This window comes from Castor canadensis, chromosome 7 (genome assembly GCF_047511655.1).
Source record: "Castor canadensis chromosome 7, mCasCan1.hap1v2, whole genome shotgun sequence".
In the NCBI taxonomy this organism is placed as follows: domain Eukaryota; kingdom Metazoa; phylum Chordata; class Mammalia; order Rodentia; family Castoridae; genus Castor; species Castor canadensis.
Window position 1 is genome coordinate 53,996,432 of NC_133392.1, and position 10,353 is coordinate 54,006,784.

General features: G+C 40.3%; 1 non-coding gene across 1 annotated transcript; it reads left to right on the forward strand.

The window, feature by feature from the left end:
• Window positions 1-9,631: 9,631 nt before the first annotated feature.
• LOC141425343 (small nucleolar RNA SNORA51) lies at window positions 9,632-9,767 on the forward strand. The gene has a single exon (XR_012450403.1). It is a non-coding gene; the product is annotated as a small nucleolar RNA SNORA51 (small nucleolar RNA).
• Window positions 9,768-10,353: the final 586 nt, after the last annotated feature.

Below are 10,353 nucleotides of genomic sequence, written 5' to 3' on the forward strand. Positions count from 1 at the left end.
GTGGTAATAATTTAGTGGGGATCAGACTATCTGCTCAATAAGGAAGGCCATGCTTTAGGAAGAAACTACACATATAATTCTATAATTTTGAAATGTGATATAAAGTTTAAAAAGAAAAGCATACAGGAAATCTTCATGAGAGAATAAGAGCAGAGCCTGATTTTGTTTGGGAGGACAAGAAATTCTCTGAGGAAATCTCGTATAAACAAAGATGTAAATGTTGGGTAGAAGTCACCCAAAGAAGTGGGAGTGAAAGCACATTAAAAGTGGAAATGTCTGTGTGTGTGTGTGTGTGTGTGTGTGTGTGTGTGTGAGAGAGAGAGAGAGAGAGAGAGAGAGAGAGACAGACAGAGACACAGACAGAGATAGAGAGGCATGGTGAGGCCTTGAGCTTATGGGTCCTAGGAGCTAGGAGCAGTCTAGTGAGCGAGGGGAGAGAAGGGAGAACTGAAGTTGAGGGAGGATGGAAGACAGTGGCCAGGGTATGAAACACTTTCCAAGCCTCGACTAGGGTTTAGGTCAAATGCCACATACAATGGGAAGGGTCAAACGGTTAAGCACAATCTGATTTACATTTCAAAAATATCACTGGCTTCCAAAAAAGAAAGTAAACTAAAAATGGGTAAGATCAAAATTCAAAGAACAGAAAAATAATGAATGTTTTGTTGGTTACTCTGATTTGATCATTAAACATTGAATACATGTATTGAAATATCACACTGTGCCCCATAAGTATGTACAGTTATGTGTCTATTAAAATTAAAAAGGACCGGTAAGACTACAGAAGTTATCCAAAAAGGAGAAGACAAATTAGTTTGGTGGCAATGGAAGATGAAAAGTATGGATGGAAATAAGCCAGTTTTTCCAAACTTAATTATTTCCTCTTCTGATGACCCTTTCTCTCTTTTAAAGCTAGCTGTTTCTCTCTCTCTCTCTCTCTCTCTCTCTCTCTCTCTCTCTCTCTCTCTCTCTCTTCTTCATCCTCTCCTCTCCCTCCCTTTATCTCTCTCTCCTTACCCCTCTCCACCCCCCCTTTCTCCTCTCCTCCTCCTTCCCCAACCCTACCAAAAGACAGACTTTCACCCACAAGATCCCAGTTATGCTAAGATCACAATACGGTGTTACCCAGTACTTTACTAGGAATTCCAATGCATTACACAGTGCAAAGCCACTTCAGGAGGAAAGTTCCAGAGACTAGAAATTATATAAATGTTTTATGATATGAGTGGTATGGAAAAAAAAATTGTACTCAAACACATAGTATAACTCTGCTAGTCCCTACCATAAGAAACACTTGAAATTCAGGCATGGAGTGATTAAACTATTAATGAGTGATGACTATATGCAAAGCTACATCCAGGTTTCACTGAAGGGTCTTCAGGACAGAGCCCCTTTCCTCACTGGAAGAAAGTAAAGATAGACATGGTCTCACATAAGCATTCACCACTTTAAATACATTGCACACCCATGGTCATCTATAAGATGCTTCCAAAAGCTGCTTGGTGTTTGGTTGATAGCATAGACTATCATAGTCAGACTCAGGTTCAAATCCAGCCTTGCTCTTAACTTGAGGTGTTATCTTGGGCTCTGAGCTTTCATTTCTTGATTTATAAAGTACAGATAGTGACCATACAAATAGAAGTTAACTATAAAAATTAAAAGAGACACTATATGTGAAACATTGGCAGAAAGTAGGTATTCAATAAATGATAGGCATTTAAATTTTTATCCTCTTCACCATCATTGTTCCTTCTTAGGCCTAAAGCTTGCCAGACTGAATGTGTGGCTTTAGTGCCATGTACCTAATTAACATGCAAAATACATATGAGTGCCTAATCCCTTCAATATCAACAGTTTGGATAAGCTGGTGTACTTTACGTGTTTAGTTTTTTCAGTAAATAGTAAAAACCTATTGTTATGTGATGCACTCAAGGATAAGTCATGTCTAAAGACATATCAGTCTGAGACAGGGAATTATAAGCCTCAAATGACGACTGCAAGTAATATTATTAGAAGTTGAAGTTCAGTTCAGCAAACATATCTTAGAACTTCTGAGGAAGCTTGAGAAGAAAAAAGTCCATAGTTGTTTACAGTGGTCAAGGAAGGTTTCAGAGAACAAATAGCACTGGGGATCAGCGTTGAAGAGTGGGTAGGAGGACCCACAATGAGGTGGATCAGTGGAGGCTGGATAGCTCTGGCATGGTCAGAAGGGAGTGAGAAGTACAGAGTAGCCTTGAAGCAGCTTGTGTAGGGCTTCCAATGCCAAGATCAGTGTTTTAGACTGTCTCATGAGCAGCAGAACCATTGAAGGTGTTCATACAGAGGAGGGGCACAATGAAACCCAAGTTCAGGACAACTAAAATGCCAAAAGTCTATGAACTGCATTGGATTGGAGAAAGGCTTTAGAATTGAAGGACAACTGGAAATCGTGCTGCAGAAATTCAGGAAGTGCAGAGATGATGAACTAAGATGCTGAGAGTCCCAAAAGAAATGCAAGAAATGTGAAAGGGAGAAGCAATAGTTCTTGGTGGCTGCTTGCCCATAAAGAGCAGCTAGAGATATTAACAATGAGCCAAGATTCCAAGCTTGTATAACATAAGCATAAGTAGAGAAGGAGAGGCTATGGAGTAGAAAGGAAAAAAGAGGCTGTGATCTTTATAGAGAATCAGTGAGGGTTACTAAAAACCTGGGGCAGAAAATGAGGCTAGAGACAAGATCTAGTAACCTCCCTGAAATGTGAGAGAGGTAGACTGAACCTAGGGGACATTTTGACATAAGGAGAGATAAGAGGTACCAGAGAAGAACATGCAGAAATCTATTTCCTACATAAACCTAAAGAAAGCATCTCCCTCTGCTGATGGAAAATAGCAAGGACCTCCAAATTCCTATAGTTCTTCAAGATCTGATGACACTTCTTTCTACAAGAATCCTTTTGCCTAGACAAGAGAAAACTCAGACTGTCCCCCAAAGAGAGACAACAATTCACACAGAGAGAGTTGAGTTATTTATTGTTCACAGTGTAGTCATGATGAGTCATTGTAGTCATGATGTCCCTCAGGAGTCAAATAATACTTTCAAATAATTAAAGGGCCATAATGAAAGGACCATTTACAGAGACAGGTACCAAGGATCAGCCACAACAATAAATTCCTCAACCTTTAGGGGAGGAGAGGGAACAATGTTACCTGAAGCCCAGTGAGAGCTAATGGGGTGGAAGAGGCTGTCCAATCAGAGCTGTGACTGAGCCAGTGGTAGTACTGCCTGAACTTCTGAGTCAGGAAGAGTGCAAGAGGAATAAATACCCTACTTTTCTCTCCTCATATCTTCCCATTTCCTGTAAGCACTTCTCATTGACCAAACCCAACCATGAGCCACAGCTAAATGAGTTCAGCCCATTCAGTTTCTAGTCCTTAGTCTCCCAAGGCCCAAAGCAGGGCAGGCAAGGGTAAAAATGGATCCTGGGAAGAAAATGGAAAATAATAAAGAACATTGGTTTGTTATGTTCCTTGGATCATTGTCATTCTTTGAGTTGAAGTAGACATATTTAATTTTTATTATTAGTGATGCACACTCATATAGCATTTTATGGTTTTAAAGTGTTTTTGTATAGATTCTCCTTTTTGAACTGCAGTGTTCCTATGAAGTGGATAAGACCATGTTACTCATGTCCATTGAACTCTGAAGTCCAGAGAAGTTAATGGTTCATTCAAAGTTACACAGTGAGTGAATTGTGAAGTCTGTGTTAGAAATATGCCTTCTCTGGGAGTGCAACTCAAGCAGCAGAGCACCTGCCTAGCAAGCACGAGGCCCTGAGTTCAAACCCCAGTACCACCAAGTGCTCTTTCCAAGGAGTGAAATTAACTTACCTGGAAAGGTGCCCTTGATAAAAAAGGCAACAGTCTAGAGCATGACATGCCTCGTGACTCTGGTCTAGTTGGGTAGACAGGGCCTTCCTAAGTTGTTTTCTATAAGCAAATATTCTTGACACTTCAATTATCCCAACCCAAACAATGAACACACTGTGCACAAGGCTTCATAAATTTCATTCAGTTGAATGCAATGAGAATAATATAAGTCAAAGCTTTGTGTGTATTCCATCAAAAAAAATCACCCAACAAAACAGAGATTGTTGTAATAGAAACATCTAGGCTAGAAAAAAAAGGCAACACAGGCTCTGTGTTTTATGAACCTGGCTCTGATTCCTTCATGTCTGTTACTGTATCTCTGCTATGCCTTCTATTCTCCTACAATCAAATCAGGCCTTCTTACAGTTGAGCAACTCCAAAACTATATTGTGATTATGATAAGGTATTTTTAAACTTTCCTATATTTGGTGTCTTGTCATGTCCATTTATACCTTTCTAAACCACTTCTTTCATCCCACTGTCAAGGATTGAATTGTGTACCACTAAAAATAAATAAATAAGGACCTTACAAAGATGATTAAGCTAAAATGAGGTTGTTAAGATGAGCCCTAAGCAAATATGGCTAGTGTTCTATGAAAAGGGGAAATTTAGACACAGACAATAGAGGGAAGACATGCAGACACAAGGAACAATGCAATCATCTACCAAAGAACTGAGGCTACCAGAAGCTAGGAGAAAAGCCTGGAACATATCCTTCCCTAGCACACATTAAAGGGAACAGGGACCCAAGGACACTTTGATCTTGGATTTCTGGTTAAATAGGTTTTTGTTGCTCTAACTCACCTAATTTGTGGTACTTTGTTAACAGCAGAATCATTCTTAGGGAATTGATAAACCCACAAATTGTATACACACATACACCCAAAATGTAGCCAGGACAATGGAAGTTATTTTTTTCCACAAAACTCAAGGCTTCATTTTTTAAAAAAGCCAAAAAAAAAAAGTGGCGAAAAAAGTTTATATAGATTATGCATTGCTCCTTTTTTCTACCTCTGCAGAATAGGAGTGGTTTAGTTTCAATGAAAGTCTTTGAGGTGTTAGTACCTGAATTAACTAGGACATGTTTGGTTGCCAGCAGTAGATTATCCGTATCATAGTGGTTTAAACAATGAAGGTGAATTTTTGGCTCCCATACCTGAAAATGCAGCTAAGCCTAGGCTTTAAGCACAATGTGATTGATCGAAGCTCTAGAATTACTCTGTGATTCTCACAATCCCACCTCTTTCATGTGTTGATTCCATCCTCTAGCTATTTTCCTTCATGGTAGCAAAATGATCACAATGATTCTAGTAGGCATGTCTAATCCAACACTTTCCAGAGATAGAATGCTTCTGGGCCTCAGATTCCTCAACAAGAGACCTGACCTGGGTATGATGCTGATTACTCCATCCCTAGTCAATTCTAGGGAAAACCAAGTGCTGATTGGCTTATGCCTTGTGTGGCCCAATCACCATGGCAGGAAGCTTAGGATTCTCTCACATCTACACCATTCAGGGCTTCTCTCTGGACCTTGAGATAAACTGACTAAACAACCACCCCCCCTCCTGAATAGAAGAAGAGAAAAACAGATGTGGAAGAAGCATTATCGTGTCTAGCCCAGAGCTAAACAAACATTGGTCATTAGTCTATCAGAACATTCAACATTGTGGAGATCTGACTGTTAGAAAAGCATTAGCTTAGACTGCAATCATCTGCTAAAATGTGGAGTCCAGAATATGAAAGTTTCTTTTCATATTTCAGGAGAGGTTGATGAGATTGTACTTATTTGATTTATTAAGCACTGTACCAGTTACTATGACTACATAAGAAGTTATCTCAAAATCTAGTGTCTTAAAATAACAGTAATTATTTATTATCTCTCATGATTTCTGTGGATGAGAAATTTGGATTGAGCATAATTGGGCAGATCTAGCACAGAATTTCTCCCATGACTACAATTATTAGGTGGCTATGCCCAGGTTCATCTCAAAGGCTTCTTTGCTCATCCATCTGGCACCTAATCTGGAGCAACACAAATAGCTGAGGCTCTTTGGCTGTCTCTCTTTACGTCTGCATTGTCTCTTCATGTGATTGCTGCTACATATATATATATATATATATATATATATATATATATATATATATATATATATATTCAGAGAGAGAAAGAGACTCCTTTTATAAAGACACTAATCCAGTTGGATGAGAGCTTCACCTATCTGTCCTCCTTTAACTTTACCTCCTTATAGATGCTAAATACAGTTGAGAAGTTATCATTTAGGCCATACCACTAAAGTTCTGATACAGATTTCTATAAGGATTCATATCTTTTGAAGCATCTTTGGATTTTGTGTTTATTTAGTGAGCAATTATCATCCATGGCAAGTTAGGGATACAAGCACTTTTGACTCCAAAAGTTATCTAAAAAGCATAACCACTGTGCAATTAAGTGGCCCACCATTTTGTGTGAATGAAACCAGGTCAACAGTCTTCCAGGGCAGTTCATGGTGCTGCACCAGGGAAAGTTGCAGCCTCACATCAAAACACCTTCATTAAATAATCTACTGCTTCCTCCTCAAACCCAGAGTTGATTTCCTGAGAACATGCCGACTCTTGTTCCCTGACCTTCTTGCTGATACCTATGTGATGAAAACAATCTAGATTAGAAACACAGTTTTGGCCAAATAGCTGGGTTTCACAGCTGCTAGTACAAACAGCCCAACCTTGGACTTTAAACAAGAAACCCCAGTTAATGAATCGAATCTTTCTCTCTTTTCACTTTCATTAGAGGCAAATCAACAATCATTTATTTTACGTTGATTGAACACTTTTTAGGCATAAGGCATTCACTGTGCCATATGCTTTTCATGGAACTCAGCAACTCAACAATGAAAGGAAAGGGGATGAAAAGACAAGATGATAAGGCTACTATCATGGAATTGTGAATGCCCAGCCCTGTAGTCACCTAAGTTCACCTTCAAGAAGCCCTTTACTGAATGCCGGCAGCTTCCCACTCAGATGTCTGCACAACTGTTGCTCTCTGCTTGAGGTTGTCTGTAACATAATTAAGGGCTGCCACAGCCAATAGAGAGGGGCAATAGTGGGTGGGAAAAGTCAGTCTTCTGTTCTGGGCTAGAGGAGTATGAAGTGTGTTCCACTCAGTTCCAGGGTCTTTCGAAGGTTGTCCACCTTCCAGAAATGACCCACATTTCAACATACACTTGACTTTTATCCCTTCCTTAACCCACTATTCCTACTTTGTTGTTTGTGGTTCTGGAAATCACTTCCTAAATAAACTACCAACACTCAAGCCTTTGTCTTTGTGTCTTCTCTTGAGGAACTCAATTAATGAGCCATTTATTTTTCATTTCTTTATTTTTTTCTGGTGCTGGGAATGAACACAGGGCCTCACACATTCTAGGCAAGACTCTACCACTGAACTCCACTCCAACCCTAACCACTTTCAATGCTCAAAAATGCCCATGATATGTGTCACCCTCCCCATGCCACTGCCTATGACAGACATACATATTGATTGTGACTTTCTCTACTGAGTCTGGAACAGGACTTAGAATTGACTACTGCTGCATAAGGGACGAAATCTAGTCATCTTTTCACAGAGTGTTACTGAGACTAGCACAAGGCAACATCTCACTATTACTCCCTTTCACTCTCTCTTCCATTTACAGCATGCTGCAGAGACTGCTGGGCATGGAGAGGAAAAACAAGGTGACACTGGTGATCCAAAGAGGCTCCAACAAAAAGATGGAATTTGCCACCTTTGATCTAACAACTGAGCAGACTGGGAGCTTGACAGTCATCTGATCACATCACATGTAAAGTTTCTTGCAGTTCACATGGGGAGCCCTACCTGGATGGAAGTCAGTCTTTGGGAGTTCCTTTTCACTATCAACAACCTCTGCTGCAAAGATCTGAGGGTCACCAGACAGCCATCAGCAGTATATGAGTGGGTTCTGACTCTATCCATGCCCTCCCACATCCACGGATGACTGCAGGTGCATATGTGGGAAGAGGGAGACTGTTATCCATATCTCAAGAGCGGCCCTCACTTGGAACACACAAGGAGCGATAAGACACTGAGCTGCTATGTCTCCAATGCAATAAGCAATCACACGAGCATGGTACATATCCTGTCAAAAATTTGTGGATCCAGAACTCTGGTGATGTTTATTTTAAATATATAATATGGTAACATGTGAAATTAACCTTGCACCATCTTCCTCGATGTGGTAAAGAAAATTTTGTTTGCAAGACCTCTTCTCAACAACAATAATAATAATAATAATTAGCAACAGCCAAAAAACTCTTTAAGAGTTTGGAGGCAGGGTATTCGTATGCACAGTGGCAAGATCCACACTGGACTTTGAAGGATGGTCACGATCCTGATAGTTTTCTGCAGGATGGAAGTACCATTCAGAGAAGGGGGAGGTGAGGGGGATGTTCAGGGTCAAGGGCCCATGAACTAGGCAAGAGCAAAGAGTTTTCATTGGCTTTGGAATACGGATTATGTTGAGGGGGTCTGGAGAATTATTTCCTTGGGGGGAAAAAAAAAAAAAGCCAAGTCGTAAGTTTTTGTTTCTTGACTTTCTTAACTTTGACCTTTATTCAACTTCCTCCGTCGTCCATCACTCTGTATCAGACTTTGAAACTGCCTCCTTCTCAATCTTGACCTCAACTCTTTTTTTCCCCTCTGCACTCTTCCTTCTAAGCTTATTGCTCTTCTTAATACTTCCATAGCAATGGATGTAAGTAGGTTCAGAAGCTTGTACTTATCCCTCATTTCAGTTTCTAGATGGATAATTCCAACTGGCTGTCTTAACCACCCTACCCAGTCACATCAAAGTCTTCTTAACTCATCAAATATACTAGCTTGCTATAAGCAGCACCACTGTTCCTCCACCAATGAAGGCTTCAAAGCCCAGAGGAAAGGGGAAAAAAAAACCAAAAAACAGCGAGAGGAAGGGAGAACTGTTCTAAATGGAATGCCAGGGACCTGCCTTGTTATTTTCACACCTTGCCTCCTTCAATCCTCACCACAAACAAGGAGGTAGGAATATTGACTCCATTTGCAAGTGAGGAAGCAGGTTTAACCCTCACAGAGAGGTAAAAGAATTTTCCTGAAAGTAGAAATATTTTTTAAAAATAGCTCAGATTCCAACTAGACATTTGACTTCAAAGTTTGTGCTCTCTTTATCCTTTACCAAGATCCTTTATTTCCCTGTTAAATATCTCTTACATTTGGCTTTCCCTTGCCTTGCCTCTACTACTACTCTTCCTAAATCACACAAAATGGATCTCTGTTAGATCTCCCTGTGCCCAGAGGGGTAGCTGTCTACTAAACATGGTAGTAATGTGTTCTGTGGAGCACTAATGTGAAGAGGTCTAATGCATGGCCTCTGGCCTCAGAGAAATTTGCAATTCAGTGTAGAAAATAGCAAGGAGATGGTGGGAGGAAGGTGAGAAAAAAGGGTAGGAGGCAGGGAGGGGGAGGGAGAGGAATACGGTGTGGGTTGTGGAAGGAACCGGCCAATCTCATGGTTTTCCATGGAAACCTTTTGTCTACTCAGCACCAGTTTGATTCTATCCCTCATCCCTCTCTGCTGTCCACAAAGGTACAGTGTGTGTAACCACAACTGTACAATATGACCTTCTTCCCCTGATAAGGTCCTAAATATAAAACCAAGCAGCCCAAAGAATAACTTATAAGCCTCCTGGTGCTTACCACAGGCTGTGTACATACACTGACTGTATAGAAAGAGGAGGCAAAGAAACCCTACCCCCTCCCCTTATCCCTCAGCTCAAGCCCTGGGCCTGGTCTGTATTGTGAATGGGGAGACATGGAGTAGGAGGGAAAAAAACGACTCACTTTCTAGGGTAAGTGCTTGTAAACACTGGTTATCAGTCTTTTTCAGTATTGCTTGCTTACATTGCTGGCATTACTAATGGGCTAGACTCTGTGCCAGGAGCATCCTAGAGATGGTATCATTTAATCCTCATGACAACCACAATGCATTTTACAAATAGGCAAGTTGGGCTCACAGAAACATGCCAAGGGTCCCAGGGTTGAGATGGCAGAGTCAAACTTTGTATGACTCTAGAACCCTTTGTATGTCACCACTACCTCAAACTGCCAACCTAATATATCCTTCTAAAAAACTTTTTTAAAAAGGTTCATGTGTGTGTGTATGCTCATTGTAAAGTGTAGGTAAATGAAAAAGAAGAAAATGAAAAATCCTATGCTATCTCACTGCCCAGAAGAAAACACTGTTATTTTGGCATTTACTTCCCCAGATCTTTCTGTACCTATGAATACTATTGCTCAGTAAAAAATAGTAGACCCAGTTTTATAATTTTTATGAAACAATATATCATGCATTTTTCCCTTTGGCATATATAGTCTTCAATAACACAGGAGGCCTAACACTTA